The 21,696-nt window shown below is 36.5% G+C and overlaps 1 pseudogene; it reads right to left on the bottom strand.

Annotated features, from left to right (window-relative positions):
- Positions 1-556: 556 nt before the first annotated feature.
- The window catches only part of LOC127409974 (protein broad-minded-like), a 53,981-nt pseudogene continuing 32,841 nt past the window's right edge, over positions 557-21,696 (bottom strand).

Raw genomic sequence — 21,696 nt, 5'->3', positions numbered from 1 at the left:
ACCATCTGCTGAAATGTTTCTTTTCTCGTTTTACTTTTTTACTTATTATTTTAGAATATAAACTGGCTAAATCTTTTGACTTTATCATTTACGCACATTTGTTAACAACCAAAAATGTTCTTTGCAAAAACAATCACTACAGCACGGTGCTGATTGGTTTATATTGATTTGTTGCACCCTCTTGTGGAAGTAGGAGACTTCTAGGTTTTTCCCCCTACTTGAAAAAAAAATGTCCTTAAAACTCTAATATAATTCGAATTGTGGTTATATTTCAGTGAAAAATTTGAATTTAGATTCTCAGCCCTATTGACAGCCCTACTGTGTATTATGTCTATAGTCAAAGTGATAGTTCACTTAAAAAGAAAAATAATGTCATCATTTATGCTCATGTTGTTCCAAACCTGTATGACTTGCTTTCTTCAATGGAACACAACATGAGCTGTTAGGCAGAATGTCAGTCTTAATCACTATTCAGTGTGATTACATCTTTTTTCCATACAATAAAAGTGAATGGTAACTGAGGCTAACATTCTGCCTAACATCTCCTTTTCTGTTCCACAGAAAACAGAAAATCAAATGGGTTTGAAATGACATGAAAATGAGTAATTGATGACAGAATTTAAAATTTTTGGGTGAACTATTCCTTTAAAGAAGCACATATGGGTGTGCTGCTCTTGTGTCCACATACTTTTTGGCCATATAGTGTCTGTTAATTTCGAGCTTATTGCACCTTAAGAAAGACCTGCTGGTCCTGTATCTGTGTGTGTTGCAGATATCCTGCTGCTGGTGTCGGAGGGCAGCGATGCACATGTAAACCTGGTAATCTGGTCCCATGACGACGCATGTAGCCACACACTGACAGATCTCAGGCCAGTCCAGGTAGTTCCAGAAACACTGGCCAAGCCACTGAATACAAAGCAGCAAAACAAATGGAGGGAGAGAGAGAGAGAGAGAGAGAGAGAGAGAGAGAGAGAGAGAGAGAGAGAGAGAGAGAGAGAGAGAGAGAGAGAGAAACAGACAGACAGACATAGACAGAGTGGGGAATGGAGAGAGAGAGCAAAAAAGAACGTGAGAAAAATGCATAATGTTTAGATCATATATTGTTCAAATGAATCAGTATAAGATGCTGGATAAATAATCTACAAATTCTAACACGATACCCTCTTGACTGTGATCTGATCTGATCCAGTCAATCGCAAACTTACTGTTAGAATTATACTTAAAAGGTGATGTTTGTAATTTGTTTGATGTTAAAATAGTGTAAATACTAAATAATATTTGGCTATGTGGCAGAACAATGTTCTGTTTGTTTGATCATCCTGATCAATACAACATACCAACATTGGCTCACAAATCACTATTAATGACATATTGTAGCAAAACATTTTGAATCTTGGATCTCACATACAGAAATCTCTGTCACATGCATCTTTGCTCTTGAATTATAGTATGCAGAATTCACTTTTATCCATAGGCTTCTGATAGAACATTTGTTTTGTTTCAGGTCTTACAATCCTCCTCAGAAGCTATTCAATTATTCTGCAGTATCACATATGTGGTACCGATATTGCCATACCTGCCTGCTGCACATTCAGGCCACTCCACTAGGCAATTTATACAACATCTGTGTATGTCTTTTAGACACTCTCCCTGGTTTTGTCTAAAACGTGAAACACTCTCCCGAGTGCACAGACAAGGATGCCCTCTATGATGGAGGTGACACTCAATTTAAAATAGAAAATCTTCTTTCCTACAGTTTCTGCTTTCGAAACTAGTTTCTACAAGTTTTGGAGATTCAGATATGTTCAGGGTTGGGAGGGTTACTTTTGAAATGTATTCCACTACAGATTACAGAATACATGCTGTAAAATGTAATTTGTAACATATTCTGTTAGATTACTCAAGGTCAGTAACGTATTCTAAATACTTTGGATTACTTCTTCAGCACTGGTAGATTTTTTTCACTTGTTTTGACTATAAAAACTCTGCCAGTACAGTAAGACAAAATGCACATGTTAAAAATACATTCTCTGAAAAACCGAAATATCTTATGCAATGTTGTTTCTAAAACAAGATCAATCAAACTGATCTTGTTTTAAGGATTTTTAGATATTTTTACAGGAAAACAATAAAAAAAAATTATTATCAATAATACGATTTTTGCTCTAATATCAAAGGTCTTACTAGAAAAAAGAAATTATGATCCAACGTGAATTTTCTTGATAAAAAAAAAATATGATTGTGCCTGGTAACGTGCATATAAAATGGCTAGAAATAGCATTTTAGCTTAGCATAAAGCTGACAACTTACACAAGGTTTATTTCTATTTCTTCTGCTCCAAACTTACTTCAAACTTACTTCTCTGTCTGCTCGTATGAATGTAACACATCATAAGAAAGTGTTTCACCACTGTTCAAATGCACTTTGGATGAAAGTAATCTCTTCAGTAATCAAAATACTTTTTGAATGTAACTGTATTCTAATTACCAATGATTTAAACTGTAACTGTAGTGGAATACAGTTACTTATATTTTGTATTTTAAATACGTAATCCCGTTACATGTATTTCGTTACTCCCCAACCCTGGATATGTTGTAGTTATTGTTGGACTGAGGTACTGTAATTTGATTTTAGTCAGCTGTGAATGTATTGATTAAACCCTTTAGCAGTTTAATAGTTCAGTCTGCACTTTAGCAATAATAATTTTCTTGTCAGAGAGTGTATATAGATTTTCTCCATGATAAATGTTATTAATGCGCAATTACTACAACAAAGTGGCAGCTCTCTTTAGGGTAACTGAGTTTAACAAGATACTGAATATCATACAACACACAACATATCTAACTGAATGTCTCAAAGTATCAGACAGAGACAATTACAGCAGTCTTCTGCTGTTTAGTCTGACAGTTTAATTTATAATGTATGAACAACAAGGTAAACAAAGTTTAAACTGATGCTACAGATCTCTCAAACCTTCTTTCTGCTTTCCCCTGATATTACACAAAAGTTCAAAAAAAGCTGTGTATATTTTAACGCTTTGCATTTTACCCGTGTATTTATGAAGAAAACAAAAACTTGTTTCTCAGAAAGATTTTAAGCTCATTGCTTTTATTTTTTTGACGACAGTGTGTGCATGTGCATTTAATTAAATTGAAAACTTTTTTTAAAAATGTTTTTATTTTATTAAAAGTTTTCAAAAACCAACCAACAACATCTTCCATTTAAACAACAGTAGGCCCACTCAATTTCCAGGTACCTAATTCACATAGAAATTATTTTTTTAGTTTTGTCAGTGGAATTTAAAAAATATCCAGGCCTGTTAAGAGAGTCAAAGGATGACGAATACAAAAATAAAATCCACTGAATGCAGAAAATACAGTTAGTCTTCAATAATATTTTCCTTTGCTGGAAAAGGTCATATTTGACTAAATCTGACAGAAGATTTGAAGCAAAGTTTTGAGATCATACGTATAAACCCAAGAGAGAGTGCGGCACTGAGTAATCACTGCATTAGTCTAGGAAGATTCTCAGTCATTCAGGTCACTGTAGAATGTCCTTGAATCTTTACATTTCTACTCTGGCAGTAACGCACCTGTTCACCTAGCAATCATGATTCACAATGTCAGAAATGCGGCTCCCACAAAGATTTCTGGCTTACGTTGCAGCAAGTGATGAGGTTAAACACCAAGATATCAGCACCATTCAATAATGAGGATTGTGAATTAAGTCAATCGGATGAGTGGTAAAATGTCGTGTACAGCCAACATTTAAAGGGATAGTTCACTCAATACTTCTGATTTACTTTAAAATGTGAATTTAACCTTGAATAGTGCTTTTTCCTCAGTGACTGGTTTATTGACCCATTGGATTTCACACATGAAAACTATGGAAAATAAGATGAAATGGTCATATATGTAAATTACAGGTTTGTCCCCAGATTGTTTTTTGAGTAGTGGAGGAGAGCTTCTACGATTTCCGAAAGTGATGTTCTTCAAAGCATCAGGTGAGAGGAATATAAATTTAAATTCTGGCAGAAGAGGCCAGTCACACTGTATCACTCAGTCATTCACTAACATATCAGATTGAGAAGTAATTAAAAATGTAAAATAACATAATTCAGTACATTTTAGAATACAGCACCAGAGAGGGATTGAAGTCAGACATTCTGAAGGCAGAGAACACCAGAGGAACCACAGCTTTGAGCAACATCTCAACGTAATGAGCGGTGCAAGAGTAGATCGGATGAATGCCTGACTGGGCAATCTCTAAAGGGAGGTGCACCTATAATACAAAAAAAACAAACAAAAAAAAACAAACCATAAATATTATTAAAGTTAATAGACAGCCTGACAGATAAAGGGATAATTCACCCAAATGAGAACATTTTGTCATTTCCTCACCCTCATGTTGCTCGAAACATGTGCTCTTCTTTCTTCAGTGAAACAAAAAAGAAGATATTTTGAAGAATGTCAGAGCTGCTGTTTTCCATACCATGAAAGTGGACTGTGATTTTTACTAACAAGATCCAAAAAGAATAAAAACACCTTAAAAGCAGTTATGACTCATGTGCAATATTCCAAACTAAATGTAATCTAACTGAAGATTATGTATTTTAGTGAATAAAAACTTATATGTATAGTATGTTCCTCACTTAAAGCTATTGTATGGTTTAGAAGACTTAGTTTGAATACAGCGCAAAACAAGTCATATGGACTACTCTAATGGAAGTTTTTTTTTATTCTTACCTTTTGAACATTTTTTATAAAAAATATAAAATCACCATCGACTTCAAAAATTATTCCTTTGGTTTGGATGAGAGAAAGTAAATAATTGTTTTCTTAAAAAAAAAAAAGAAAAAAAAGAAAAACTCGTGGTTACAATGAGGCACTTACAATGGAAGTAGGGCCAATTTTTTGAGGGTTTAAAAAAATTGTGATGCTTAAATTTTTAAAAAAGCACGTACATTAATTCTTCTGTTAAAACTTGTGTATTATTTGAGCTGTAAAATTGTTTAAATCATAATTTTTACAGTAATTTTAGGGTTTGTTGACATTACATCGTCATGGCAATGAAGTTATAAAATTGGCCATAACTTCACAAAGAAAAGGTTAGTAAGCAATTTTATCACACTAAAATCAAGTTATCATGCAAATTTTTTATGTCTTGTGGCTATACTTTTGAAATAATGAGTGTTTAAATGTTTACGGATTGGCCCCAATTCACTTCCATTTTAAGTGCCTCACTGTAACCTAGATTTTTTTTTCTTTTTTTTTTTAAAGGAGGGGCAAGTCAAAATAAATTTTTGTGGTAATCAATATTATGCCACAAATGCTGTCGATTGAGCTTAACTTGAATTGATCCAGGAATTTTTTTTTAAGGATGCTGGACAGCACAGACAACAATAGATCACGTCTGTTATAGTTCACTTTGGATGCAAGAGGGTATCAAAGTAAACCCATGCTAATGATACAGCCAACATTTCATTACCTGGGTCTGTGTCTTCCTGTTAAGTGGGGACCATGGGAAATGTGAGTATTGTCTTCTCTTCTCTTGATTTTCATTCTCTGTCCTCAGCTGATTGATTTACATGCACTGGCACTCCGACAGCACATAAATATGGAACTGTTATCAGACAAACTCCTGTATGTGGAGCATTATCATTTCCCCCACATATTTTTACAGCTGAAACTCTATTAACTGAGCTCTGTTTACCATCTGCTGTTCCGAGAGAGAGATTGCTCCATTCAAATTTTATAGGTGCCACTATAATGACTTTGCCCAAGTAATATCATGGTATTCAACATTTCGTCCTAGTATTAAGGCTCTTCCTATGCAAATGGTGATTGGAATGATAACTCAGGTCAAAATGCACTGTTTTGTTTATGGTATGTGGATATGGAAGCTACACAACCTTATACATATAAATCCAGCAGTTTATTCAACGTGGGAGGGATGCAGCTGTTACTAGCTTACAAAATTCCAGCAGCAGCCAAGCTTAAAGGGACAGTTCCACTAAAAATACAAATTCTGTTATCATTTGCTCACCCTTATCTTGTTTCAAAACCCTATGACTTTTTGTGAAACTCTTCTGTGAAACAAAATAAGGACATGTTGGTCAAAATGATGGCCTCAGTCACCATTCACTTTCATTTTATGGAAAAAATGATCCAATGAATGTGAATAGTGACTGAGGCTGTCATTCTGCCTAACATCTCTAGAGTCAGATGGGTTTGAAACAACATGAGGGTTAGTAAATGATGATAGAACTTGTATTTTGTGTGTGTGTGTGTGTGTGTGTGTGTGTGTGTGTGTGTGTGTGTGTGTGTGTGTGTGTGTGCAGTTTGTTGCTCCAGTCTTCTCCAGCTGCAAGTAATGAAGGTTGGCATGAAAAAGGAGGATTCTACAGCAAGAGGGAAAGATAGTAGGACTTAGAAACGCAAAACAAAGCTTCTACTAATGGATAAGGCTGTAACTCACAGAGCTGTGCAGTCTCTGGGACCACAAGAAGGCAGATGGCAGCAGACAGGAGAAACGCAAAAGCAGACTGAGTGAGCGGCCCATGCCGCCGTGCATGAACAGGAAAACTGTGGAGGAAAACCAGTCTTGACCAGGATAACCACCCTGAAAATAAGCTGGAACATGGGTCAAGGAATCTTCAGTAGATGTTAGAGGTCGACCTATTTGGGATTTTCAATGGCCGATAAAGATGCCAATATCTATAGAGCAATATCGAGAATGTCCATACAGTGATCCCAAAAAGCATTTGGACACTTAAGCCACATTTAAAAATGCATGAATTGTATTGCATTTTATACCAAAACTACAAAATAAGTGACATTTATTTTAAAGAAAGTCCAAGCATACTTTTTGAGATAATTCAAAGTAATTAATATATATTATAGTTTATATATAGTCCATGGACCTCAAGATATATAAAAGTATTTAAGGGGGTCTGATCAGATCTGTTAATGAAAAGAGCAAGTGTAAATGCTCTCCAAGACGGATTCTAGACGGATATAAAACCGGATATAAAACCACCTCCAGAGGTGGATTGAGATGCATTCCAAATGAAACAAGTCAAGTGTAAATGCATCTGGCTGTTCAAGCTACATATGTAAACTTTACTCCACCCAAACAGTACTACGTCATCATGGGGAAAATGCGGAAACATAACAGCTGCTACCGAGTATTTGCACAGGGCTCGGGTTGCACAGTAAATAATAACAAATAAAGAAATGGAAGCCCGTTGTAGGAGAGATATAATTTTTTTAATTTTATTTTTTTATGCAGATTGCTAACAAAACTGAAACTAATCACTGACAATACACACAGCTGACGTGCATGGAAATATCCTACCTACAACAAACTCAGAGGGGGAAAAATACACACAAACACAAGCGCACTGGGCAAAGACACTTGGAATCAAATCAATCACATATTTTAAATTCACCCTGCATTCACATATTCACAGAAGTAAACTGTTTATTTGCATGTAGGACTGGAATTGAAGATCTGGGGCCGTATGAATAAAGCTGCTTAGAGTAAAATTTTAGTCTTAAGTGTGTCAAAATTCTAAGAATTCTAAGAAACGTCATTTTGCTCTTTTTCCTAGACTTAAGAATAAGTGTGATTCATAAAGGTTCATAAGTATTAAGACTTGGTCTCAGCTCCTAAATGATTTAAGATTGCTGGAGAGGTATCCTTACCTAGTTAAGAGTAGCACGATGACTGTGTTATGTTAAAACCACGCACTCTCCAACAAATAAAGCATGTGTTAGACTTACATGATCGTGGAATTTGGGCAAATATGATTCTTAGGTGAGCAAACAGGTGAAATCCATCAACATTTTTTAATTGTATCAGATTTTTTTCATTTAATAAATACATTGAAACCTGTTGTTGTGAATAAAGCATTTAAAAATCTGATGGGCCTAAACTTTCAGAGGGATTCAACAACTAACCAACACACCCTAAATATCACTTAATTTATAAAAATCAATGATGAAAATTAATAATTTTAATATCAACACAATTTAATTATGATTAGTTGGACATCTTCACTCTAGCATGATGAACCTCAAGTGACGTCACTTTACAGTAGTGAATATGTGTTTCTATGGGGGGAAAAAAGACATTTGAAAAATGTCAGAGCTGCATCTGAAAAGAACCAAACCCAAGCACTTTATATAAAATGTATAATGTCTAGATTTCTTCTGCAGTTATGCGCTTGAGATGTTTATGCCCTGCTCAATAATTTACATTTTATTGATTTATTCTTATTTGTAAATATTATAAACTCAAAGTTATGCAAATTTCCATATATATTTGGCAAAACAACTAGTCCAAAACAGCAAGAGAGTCATTCTTATTTTAAATAGGCTTACTTCACAGAGCAAGTGTGTGCAACAGAGAAAGGGACTGCAATCTTTTTGACTAAAATATTGATTTTGATCATATACTGTTGATATGCTGAATGTCAAATTTACTTCTAAATTGAACAGTTATGGGATTATAACAAAGAGTTTGTTTTATTATCTTTAAATTAAGTTTTTAAAATTGAAATCACATTCAATATATACTGTACAGGAAAATACATTAAAACTGTGGACAAATGCTTGTTTTTTTTGTTTTTGTTTTGACAATGTGAAATGTATATGCAATTTATATTGCTATATATATATATTATTATTTTTTTATTTTTTTTTTGCATAAATTGCATAGCACACACCTTTACATTTGCACATTGTTTGAGGTCGACATTTGACAAGATGTAGAATAATGTTTAAAAATACATGAATTGCTTTTTCATTTAATTAAATCAAAGGATGAATTACCAGAAAATACCCTATTATCAAAATAAATCATGAATGAATGAGTGATGTCATGCCATTCTGACATAATACCCTTGCAGGCTCACTATTGGCTGATTCAGTGTTTGAGGGCAGCCATTTTGTGTAGAAGTCATTGTAGTCCTTATTTCACAACACTTAAGTGCAACCTCAGTCAGCACTTAAGAATCAGGCTTAGACTTTACTGAAAGTTGCTTTTAGTGTCTTTAAAATGCTCCTGCTCTTACGCAAGTCCTACTTTTTGCTAAGAATTTTTTAACACTTAAGTCAAAGCTTAAGACCATTCTTAAGAGCATTTCTGAGTTTTATGCATATGGCCCAAATTTATATTTGTTTGTGGAGACACATTTATGACCATGTGTAAATAGAATATGCTCTTTCAATCGGATAGCAATCTTATCAATAAAAACGCATGAAGTGAGCAAGTGTAAATACACACTAAATGAACATTAAAAGGTGGAGTGTGCAATTTTTACACCCCTAGTGTCACCAAATGAAATTGCAAAAATGTCTCCGCCTTTTTCAGAGGTGAGCCAAACTCCCCACAAACTCACGTCATTGGTTGTGCCAAAGGGATTTCCAGGCTGGTCAAGATGCATAAAATGTTGTGAAAGTACCACAGAGCCAGTGTTTACACTTTCAGGGGAATCAACCTACAAATGACTTATAGTTGCCTCTCCATATTCCTTTAACTAATCATTTGATAAGCATTAAAATGTAATGATGAAATAATATAAGAATGCTTCCACTACAATACAAAACAACTAGGATACAGAGCTCAGAGGTGACATTGACTTGTTGCTAGGAAAGAAACTCCTGACAGAGCTTAAGCAGAAGACACAGATCCTGTTTGAAATCATCTCTCAGGAACTTTAGGAACTTGCCATACCTGTAAACACATACACTCACACAGACACATGTTGTTATTCATATCTTTATGAGGACTCGCCATTGACTTCTATTATTTTTATACTGAGCTAATTATATTAATATAGCTCAACAGAAACACACAAGCACACACAAAACTCTTTTGTAAGCCTTCTTCATTAAAGGTGAATAGACATCAAATGTTTCTCCCATAACACTGACTTGCGCTCATTTACATAATTATAACTTTCTCAAGGCAATATTTCTAGACTAATAAGAACAACTATTGCTATTGAATTAAATTTAGTTTTATCTGCACTCTCTCCCTGGGAAACACAGCACCAAATGAGGGTTAACAGAGAGTTACAATTACCTAAATGTGCTGTTCATTAGAATGCATCGTCTGATTACAGTCATAGTAGATTGCCTCAAGTCAACATATCTAAATGGGTTCATATTTAGTTTAACTTGTGTGCTGACAATCCAAATAATGCCAGAAGCTCAGCAAAGCTGCGTAACAATGAATCTTTTTGAATAGCTATGGGGTGAATTCACGAAATAGTTCCGCCACTTTTGCACGCCGTATTTTAAACCACTGAGTATTTAAATTATGTAACTGTAATTTGTTTTCTGCGCAAACACCTCTTTTTTTAATTAGGCTAATTATAGATTGCACCTTATTTCACAAAACTCAACTTTATTTGCCTGACTTCTATGAACCCCCACAGAAAGCAGACGGTAAACGTAATTGTTTGTGTACATTTTCTTGTAACCGTGGCAGCAGTAATTCATCAAAAGACGATCACATGATGGGAGAAGAGTGAGCGTAGACAAGCTAAATTTTAAAGAGCCAATTCAGCAGCGATGCTGTTAGCCTGCTGTCCTAGTAAAGTATGCCAACACACAGTATTACTAAAAACATTAAAGCAACATCAAAACTACATCATGCCAAAGAAATCCAGCTGAAAAAATAAAAATAAAATCATTGAAACCATGCGTTGTGATAATTAAACGTGATCTAGAACATTTAGGTGTCGTTCACACCAAATACATTTTTGCCTCCGTTTGTGCCGTTTTTCAATTATTTTTCTATGTAAACATGCAACAGATGAACATTCTTGAACTTTTGCAGCATCTCGCTGTTTATCCAGCATCTCACGCAGGAGTGCTGCCTTTTTTTTTTAGACGCCGTATCAGGTAAAAAACATTTTTTAAAAATGGTTAAAACGCATTTCGAGACAACTGCATTCTATTTTATTTGTTGTCCTGCGCTTAACTTTCTTCAGTGCAAGAACAAGTTCAGTCTGAACGGCCCCTTAGATAGCACCAGAGGGGCAGGAATTTGTTGATTAGCAGGTTCCCCTTAGCCCCTGTTGGTAGATGTAGGAACTACATCCTCTGGTGCTTAAGAGCATGTTTCCCCATTGACGGCCATACAAAAACAACCATGTATTCTGACAAAATATATATATTTTTAAAAGAAACATTTTGATCACACACATTAACACATCACACCACATCTTTTTCGCATGACCGCTTCTATGTGGCAGGCTTCTTAAAGCATGAAATGTACTTGTTTTTCCCCCATCTCATTCTATTGACCTCACAAGCTCATGCATGAGCCTAAAGCATAACAAAGTACTTTTCAAGGCAAATCAGTTCACTTGGCGGCCATATTTGGAATGCTCCCAAGCGGCTATTTTCTATGGATCCAAACTCTATTTTCCTGACTGGTCCAGCTACTGCACATTCACATTCTGGAGTTTATTGACAGGCGATGTCTGTATCTAAGAGGTGATTGGCTCTTTAACTGTAAGGCGGGTCTTCCAATTTTACATCCACCATATTGGGCTTTCCAATTTCTCCCATTCATTTTAATGCAAGTGGTCCATCTTGGGCTAAACAGTCTTTGAGCGCAAGTACCAAACAAGTACTCACTCATGAGGTTGGAAGCAAACTTAACTCACACATCCTTGTTGGACACACAGAAAAAGACGATGATAAGGAACCTGTTCCCTGCACTACATGAGCATATCTTATGCATTTGACAAAGTAATCTAATAAACAAATGGGAACTCTTGATTTTGCAGTCTTGTGTCATGGTTATTTAAACAATATTGATTATAGAATGAATTAATGAATTAATGAATGAATGAACGAATGAGCTTTATTGCCAAGTATGCTTACACATACAAGGAATTTGTCTTGGTGACAGGAGCTTCCAGTACACAATACAAAACAGCAACAAGACTTTTAATAATAATAAAAAAAATAAATAAATAAAAAAAATATTGAAAATAAAATAAAATATATATTGAATACACAATAGACAATAAATATATACACATGTATATACACACTCACACACACACACACACATATGTAGTGCAAATCTAAATACAAATCGGTTATATACAGTGCAAGGGAATGTAATGGCAGAAGAGGTTGGATGTGTTGGATAATATAAAAAGACTAAGCTGTGTATTGCACATTAATTATTGCTCAATGGGGCAGTTTTAACTGTTCATGAGATGGATAGCCTGAGGGAAGAAACTGTTCCTGTGCCTGATGGTTCTGGTGCTCAGAGCTCTGAAGAGTCGGCCAGAAGGCAACAGTTCAAAAAGTTAGTGGGCAGGGTGAGTGGGGTCCAGAGTGATTTTTCCAGCCTTTTTCCTCACTCTGGAAGTGTATAGTTCTTGAAGGGAGGGCAGGGGGCAACCAATAATCCTCTCAGCAGTCCGAACTGTCCTTTGCAGTCTTCTGATATCTGATTTCGTAGCTGAACCAAATCAGACAGATATTGATGTGCAGAGGACAGACTCAATGACTGCTGAGTAGAACTGTATCAGCAGCGTCTGTGGCAGGTTGAACTTCCTCAACTGGCAAAGGAAGTACAACCTCTGCTGGGCCTTTTTCACAATGGAGTCAATGTGGGTCTCCCACTGCAGGTCCTGTGAGATGGTAGTGCCCAGGAACCTGAATGACTCCACTGCTGCCACAGTGCTGTTTAGAATGGTGAGGGGGGACAGTGTTGGGGTGTTCCTCCTAAAGTCCACAATCATCTCCACCGTTTTGAGCGTGTTCAGCTCAAGGTTGTTTTGACTACACCAGACAGCCAGCTGTTTAACCTCCCTTCTGTATGCAGACTCATCGTCATCTCGGATGAGGCCGATGACAGTGGTGTTGTCTGCAAACTTCAGGAGCTTGACAGAGGGGTCCTTGGCGATGCAGTCATTGGGGTAGAGGGAGTAGTGGGGAGAGCACACATCCCTGGGGGGCACCAGTGCTGATTGTACAGGTGCTGGAAGTGAATTTCCCCTGTCTCACAAGCTGCTGCCTGTCTGTCAGAAAGCTGGTAATCCACTGACAGATAGACATGGGAACAGAGAGTTGGTGTAATTTAGTCCGGAGAATAGCTGGGATGATGGTTTTGAAAGACGAAATTAATTCCACAAAAAGGATCATTGCATATGTCCCTGGTCTGTCCAGATGTTGCAGGATATGATTCAATCCCATGTTGACTGCATCATCCACAGACCGGTTTGCTCGATAAGCAAATTTAAGGGGATCTAGAAAGGGTCCAGTGATGTCCTTCAGGTGGGCCAACACCAGTCTCTCAAATGACTTCATGACCACCGATGTCAGGGTGACTAGTCTGTAGTCATTAAGTCCTGCGATTTTTGGTTTCTTTGGGATGGGGATAATAGTGGAACGTTTGAAGCAGCATGGGACTTCACACTGCTCCAGTGATCTATTGAAGATCTGTGTGAAGATGGGGGCCAGCTGGTTAGCACAGGATCTAAGACATGCAGGTGAAACGCCATCTGGGCCCTGTGATTTCCTTATCCTTTGTTTTCGAAAAACATGGCACACATCTTCACAGATCTTAAGTGCAGGTTGAGTAGCAGGAGGAGGGGGGGTTGCAGGAGGTGTTTGTGTGAAGTGAAGGTCAGAGCAGGTGTGGGGTGTGAGATTGGGCCTTTCAAATCTACAGCAGAACACATTCAGGTCGTCAGCCATTTGTTGGTCCACCACAGGGTTGGGGGTAGGAGTCCTGTAATTCGTAAGTTGTTTCATGCCACTCCACACTGATGCAGGGTCGTTAGCTGAAAACTTGTTTTTCAGCTTCTCGGAGTATCTTCTTTTAGCCACTCTGATTTCCTTATTCAGTGTGTTCCTGGCCTGATTGTACAAGACTGCATCCCCACCACTGAAAGCATCCTCTTTGGCCTGACAAAGCTGCCTGAGCTCTGCTGTAAACCATGGTTTGTCGTTGTTAAATGTTAAATAAGTCCTAGTAGGGATGCACATATCCTCACAGAAACTGATATATGATGTAACAATATCTGTGAGCTTGTCCAGATTGGTGTCTGCAGTATCAAAAACACTCCAATAAGTGCAGACAAAGCAGGCTTGTAGTTCCAGCTCTGCTACATTGGTCCATCTTTACAGTCCTTACTACAGTCTTATCAGATTATTTTCTGTCTGTAGTTTGGAAGATGAACCAGACAGTGATCAGAGAGTCCCAAAACTCCTCTAGGGACAGAGCGATATGCATCCTTTATTGTCGTGTAGCAGTGATCAGTATATTTCTGTCTCTGGTGGGGCATGTAATGTGCTGTTTGTATTTGGGCAGTTCACATGTGAGGTTTGCTTTGTTAAAATCCCCAAGAATAATAATAACTGAGTCCGGGTATTTTTGTTCCGTGTCTGTGATTTGATCAGCCAGCTGTTGCAGCGAGGCATTCAAACACGCGTTTGGCGCGATGTAAACATTCACCAGAATAAACGAGGAAAACACCCGCGGTGAGTAGAAAGGCTTACAGTTAATAAAGAGTGCTTCCAAATTAGGACAGCACATCTTCTTTAATGTTGTTACATCTGTACACCAACTTTCATTGATGTAAAAGCATGTTCCACCGCCTCTCGTTTTCCCAGTTAACTCCGCAATCTGATCCGCTCTGAACAGCCGGAAGCCCAGCAGATGTAACGCTCTGTCCGGAATGGCTTCACTCAGCCAGGTTTCTGTGAAGCACAAGGCAACAGAGGTTGAAAAGTCCTTGTTTGTGCGGGTGAAGAGATGTAGTTTGTCTGATTTGTTAGGAAGAGAGCGGAGATTCACTAGATGAATGCTCGGCAGCGCTGTTCGAAAGCCATGACAACGGAGCCTGACCAGCGCACCTGCTTGTCTCCCGAACAACACAGCCGCGCCTCCAACCAAAATGTCCAGCAAAACGTCTGAATATTCAAAAAACGGGAAAAGATTGACTGGTATATGCTGTCGAATGTTCAGCAGTTTGTCTCTCGTAAAACTGACTGGAAAAAGATTACTAAACACAGGACAAACAAACAAAAACAACAAAACAATAGGAGCGATCCACACCGAGGCAGGCATCCGCGGCGCCATCATGATGTAGAAACATGTAACGTGTTAAAAAACATAGTGAATTAACTTGTAATACATAATTCATAATGTTACATCAATCTGAAATGATGACCTTTTTAAACTTTTAATTGTGCCACTCATCAGGGTCTGGTGTAAAATTCCATAAGAAGAGTATTTATAATTATTTATTAAATTCATTTACTGCCTAATTTGATCGCCCAGGCCACACTCACATTACTGTAACCTACCATTACCGCACGTATGTTGGGTTATGAGCATTGTGAGGACATCATTTTTCTGTGGCTGCAGAGCAAGTCACATGATAATTGATGCCAAGATCGTGGCTACTTACAGGGGAGTCGGTGGGACCCTGCACCAGCTGAGCACTGCAATAATGATGAATGCGAATGCTAACGGATTCATCTCTCTAGGCATTTTAGAGCTTCACGGACAACACAACCCACTGAATAGACTGTACGTCTATCGCTCACAGTCTTGTTTTCAATTGCAGTTTTTTTTATATGGTGTCTACCCTTAAGGTCCATTAGTGTTTTCATCAACCTTTGCAAAGTTTTACTATTAGACACAGCTGCCGTTCCTTTGAAGTTCCGGTCTGGTGATGGTGCAAATACATTACCTGAGGGATATCCCCACACCTAACTGCTCTACAGATGTCAGGCTTAGAGTCTGTGGTCCACCACTAAAACCAACACCAAAAAGAGAAGATAAATTATTTTCCATTTACACCTCCTCTTCAGGCCATCGATAGCAATTTAATTTTGGCAAATGCAGCACAAATGGAGTAGCAAAAGAGCACTGAAAAATGTGTTGCTGAATAATAAGTTTATCTCAGCATTGACTTACCCACAATTCAACATCAGCTGTGCAATCTACATTCATCATGCTTAAGAGTGGCCTTAATTGAGTAAATGCCCTTGGTGAGAGTGAAATGAGCCCACTGATATAATTATGGGGCCATTCCTCCATCCTCATTAATACCACAACAATGTCAGGACTGTAATGATGACATAATGTAGATGAATGTGAAGTGAAGTGACTGATCTTGATTGGCTGGCAAAGGAGCCAGTGGGAACATAGGGGTTAAACCTGAATGACAATTCATAGTTCCTGGTGCTCACATCAGTAAGCGGTTGTGACCAAACTGCTAAGTGAGATGAAGGATGCAGACTGTGCAATGAGAGAGGAGAATACAAACCCACGACCAGAGGTATGAATCATGCAAGAAATCGTGCAAAATAAAAAGAGCCCAAAATACCAACAGCAGGATACTTCCCATTTAAATTATACATACAGGTACACATATACAGTATGTTTTAATGTGTTGGGAAGTCTAATCCATTTTAGTGGTTGGTTGGACATTTCGTCTCAATGAACTGGGTTAAAAAACTGATTCACTAATTAGTTTGACTTTACCGGTAAATTCTGCTATTTATGTTTATGTTTTCAATAAGGTTAAATAGATTGTATCAAATGTTGTAGTGCTAACACTTTCAACATGTCCCCCATGTTTTACTCCCAAACATTCTCCCATAGATTTGAGTGATTTACAAGTGTTTTGTAAATCGGTTCAACCAAGTTTTACATAAAATTGCTTCAAAAGAATAATTTGTTTGCAAATTGAACATTACTATCAGGTTCAGGGAGATGCTTGACCTTAAATTAAAAGATCATACGTTTCCCACAAACCAGACCACCATTAATCTGCTGTTTTAATTGATCCTTCACCCTAACCATGACTCATACAGAAAAGTGTAATTGAAGTCTTTTTTTAAAGCATGAAAGTTTAAGAGATCTTTCTGAAATAAAAAGGAAAATTTGACGTTTATGTAGAGCGAATTTGAGAGTGTACATTTTTCTTTGAATCAGCCAAATTAATATAGCTCAACCCTGCAGATATTCCTTTCAGCTGGGATTTTTATATATATATATATATATATATATATATATATATATATATATATATATATATATATATATATATATATATAAAGAGCATGGCCAATATTATTTTTCTGAACCATTATGTTTGATAAATGAAAAAACCCACAGAGATTGAACTAGCCGCCTATTTTCTAAATAATTCAGTTTGTATGAATAGAAGGCAGTGAATATACCATGGTGATATTATTCTCATAGATTTGAAAAACTTCAGACATGTATTTTTCATCAACGCTCTACCTAGAAGTACAACAGCACTTTAAATCAAGACTTTGATACACAAAGATATATGTATGCCTTCCAAAGGGTCATTGTCAGGAAAAGGTGCCAAAGGTGTGTCCCCATGACTTTTGACTCTTATAATTAACATGATACTGAACTTAGTCACATTATTTTTAATTGGAATATCAGCTGACTTGCATTTCCCCATTCATCACCAATACATTTTAATAGGTTATATAGAATTTAATCTATATTTAAATATTTTTAAAATCTATCAACTAATAAAAATGTAATTCTGTAAACTGAAATGCTTTATGCATTTCTGAGAAAATGCTGAATTTGTCTTTGTTCTTGTACTTTCTGTTCAACTATGCTATGCAGCCAGATTTTTCACATGACCACATGGTTCAACAGAGGCAAGTTTCTCTTATACTGGCCTTGTCAAGCTCAATAGTTCAACTCTTTTAAAAAGTCAAGATAGCACAAGTCTTTTTACAGTGAATATAAAATGCTGATCTTATTTTCATAATATGTGCTTGCAGGCTTTCTTCTTGCCCTCAGATATGGATGATATCTATGTTAGCTAGTATTTGTGATATATATATATATATATATATTTTCACTAAACATTTAAGTGCTTTTGACTGACCTTTATATTTAGCAGGTGGAAAGAAGCAGTCGGTGGGTGAAGATGAAAGATGCAACACAACCCTCTGCAACAGATCAGCAAGTACTAAAAGAGTAGCAAAAAGAAAATAATTTCTTTAAGGTCAAGGGAACCGGAAGACATTTATTCTCCCTTGAGTGCATGGCAAAGGAATCAAAGAACATATTGAGCTATTGAGTTAAAAAAAAAAAAAAAAAAGACAAAGAGATACAATGAATACTTGTACTTTTATATCTTAAGTGCTTGTACAGTTCCTAGTGGAGCTCTATTGTTCTGTCTATCTGTCTATCTAGTCCAGTATTCATTCTCTCTGTGGGCAGAAAGAGAAGATATATATTCCAAGCTGAGCATCTTGAATAATGCTTTATTAAAATCAACATGGAAAAGCCTAACATAGATGAAATTTAGGTTGCAGTTCACTGAATAAATTTGTCTGTTTCGTCATACAAAGCTATTGTATGAATTCATAAGACTTGATATATTGTGCACGAGTCATATGGACTACTTTTATGCTCCTTTTTGTGCTTAATGGAGCTTGGCAAAAATAAATCACCATCTACTTTCCATTTAAGGAAAAGAGCAGTTTAGAAACTCTGCTTAACATTTCCTTGTATCAGACAAAATAAAAAGGTCAGATTCAGATCATAGAATAGGCATATAAATTGATTTCTCATGAAATTACCCCATTAAATACATAAAAACTTTCAGATGAGATTCACACAGCTAGGCATCAAGCTTGCTGTGAAGTTCAGATGGAGCTGAATGTGGGTCATACCATATCCATTGAGAGTGTTTTATTCTATAGTCATGGTCTTGCAGAACTGACTCCTGCAGTCATCCATCCAGCTAGCGTCCCTCTCTGTTTTTTTAGAGGAGGCCAAGAAAGCATTGAGAAAGAGTCCATATACAAATAGACATCAATAACTGACAACAAAGTCTGTGACCATTTTTATGTGACGCTAGTTTGTGTACTACTGTGTAAATACATGGCCCTCAAAATGACAATGTGCTGACTCAGTCCTTACCAACATCTCAAGGCAAGCCAAAAGAAACGTCATTGAATCAACGAATGGTCCTTCACCCATGTGCTGATACTTATTCCTAAAATAAAAATGTTTGCTAGCTGTTAAGAAACTCCATCCTCTATTTATTGAGCCGGAGACAGCTGTCACTATAAAAATAAAGATGTATTGCCACGACAGTAAAGAAGAAAATTAGCCTGTAAAAAAAAAAAAAGAGAGAGGAAATCTGTCCTTGAAGTTCTGACAGTGTATAGCTATGGAAGATCTTATGAATTAAGAGATGAAATGTAAAATTTAGGAAAATAACTTGCACTGTGGTAAATTCACTAAACAGTAGCACCAATTTTGGAAGGTATTTCAGTACAAACACCTGTGTCATATTCAATAACCCCCTGCCATCCAGTTTACCCAGGCACTATCCGCGCTGGTATAGCATTGTGACATGCATATTTCAATGAATTCACTTTCATTCTTTTAAAGGGATAGTTCACCCAAAACATTAAAATTCTCATATTATTCACTCACCTTCATGCCATCCCAGATGTGTATGACTTTCTTTCTTCTGCTGAAAACAAGAAGAATGAATATTTGAAGAATATCTCAGCTCAGTAGGTCCATACAATGCAAGTAAATGGTGGCCAGAACTTTGAAGCTCCAAAAAGCACAGAAAGGCAGAATACAAGTACTCCATATGACTCCAGTGGTTAAATCTATATCTTCAGAAGTGATATGATAGGTGTGGGTGAGAAACAGATCAAAATGTAAGTCTTTTGTTACTATAATTTCTCCTCCCTGCCCAGTAGGTGGAAATATGCACAAAGAATGTGAACTGCCAAAAACAAAAGAAGAAGAATGTATAGACTATAAATGTAATGGACATTTATAGTAATTGAGGACTTAAATATTGATCTGTTTCTCACCCACACTTATCATATCATTTCAGAAGACATGGATTTAACCACTGGAGTCATATGGATTTCTTTGATGCTGCCTTTATGCTTTTTGGAGCTTCAAAGTTCAGACCACCATTCACCTGTATTGTAATCACCTAGAGCTGAGATAATAATTTTTTTCTTATATTTGTTTGCGTTCAGCAGAAGAAAGAAAGTCGTACACATCTGGGATGGCATGAGGGTGAGTAAATGATGAGAGCATTTTAATTTTTTGGTGAACTATTCCTTTAAGCGCAAACAAGCCTCCATTATATGTAAATTAGACATATAGATTGAAAAAAAAAAAAAGAAAAAAGGTCAGCGCTATTTGTCTACTGTAATTAACTTTGCTCTATTACTGCCCAATGCAAACAGATGAAAAACAGGAGTTTGTTAAAAAAAGATATTTATGTACTTTTTCTATTGATCATGGCAGCATTAATTTATCAAATGATCAAATATTGGAGAACAGAATTTAAATTTTTAATCTGGTTAATTCTTTTCATAAATTAGAATAATATTTACTAGTTTTGTGCGGATAGTCTAGGGCATGTCAAAAACGTAATATTTTGGCAGAGGGTTTGTGGACACCATTTTGAAACAACCACAGTCTTTTTCCAGAACAGCCTGTATTTCTCCTGAGGTTACCTGTGGGTTTTTCCTTGTATCCCAAACAATTCTTCTGGCAGTTGTGGCTGAAATCTTTCTTGGTCTACCTGACCTTGGCTTGGTTTCAAGAGATCCCCGAATTTTCCACTTATTAATAAGTGATTGAACAGTACTGACTGGCATTTTCAAGGCTTTGGATATATTTTTATATCCTTTTCCATCTTTATAAAGTTCCATTACTTTGTTACGCAGGTTTTTTGACAGTTCTTTTCTGCTCCTCATGGCTCAGTATCTAGCCTGCTCAGTGCATCCACGTGAGAGCTAACAAACTCATTGATTATTTATACACAGACAATAATTGCAATTTAAAAAGCCACAGGTGTGGGAAATTAACCTTTAATTGCCATTTAAACCTGTGTGTGTCACCTTGTGTGTCTGTAACAAGGCCAAACATTCAAGGATATGTAAACTTTTGATCAGGGCCATTTGGGTGATTTCTGTTATCATTATGATTTAAAAAGGAGCCAAATAACTATGTGATAATAAATTGCTTCATATGATCACTATCCTTAAATAACATTTTTGTTTGTTTTGCATGATCAGTCATATTTTCAAAATCAATGGCAAAATTTCTGTCAGGGTATTCAAACTTTTGAGCACAACTATATCTTTAAGGACCTTTTTGTAAGTGAATATCCAGCATTTGCTGTGCACTACTCCTTTTTTTTATATATTCAGAGCACCATAAATTAATTGTGATTCATATTATTAGTACATAATGTGTGTTGTAAACAAGTAACAATGTGTTCCTGTTACACAGAGAGAAAAAACTAGGAAGCAAGTCTTATACTGTATCTACCACATGATCAACTCATAGTAAGTAGAAATATGTAAGCAGATAAGGAAAGAGGAGGAAGTCTCCTCTCAGAAGGGCCACTAACCACACCAATTCGAAGCAGGAAGTGGTTTCTTTCCACAGACAGACCGTCAATGATAAATTCCCTGGGGTCAATAATGGCAGTATAAACAAGAAATACAATGAATCAATATTTAACCACAGTAAATACATATAGTGGGTTCAAAACATCTGAGACCATAATGAAAATCTGGGAATCTTATTTAAACCTGAAAATAAACCTGGAAAGTTTTAGAATTTGGAACAAAAAATAAAATGTAAAATGTA

This window comes from Myxocyprinus asiaticus, chromosome 19, assembly GCF_019703515.2.
Source record: "Myxocyprinus asiaticus isolate MX2 ecotype Aquarium Trade chromosome 19, UBuf_Myxa_2, whole genome shotgun sequence".
Taxonomy (NCBI): domain Eukaryota; kingdom Metazoa; phylum Chordata; class Actinopteri; order Cypriniformes; family Catostomidae; genus Myxocyprinus; species Myxocyprinus asiaticus.
Note: the sequence above shows the minus strand (reverse complement) of the source record. Positions and strands in the feature narration are given on the sequence as shown.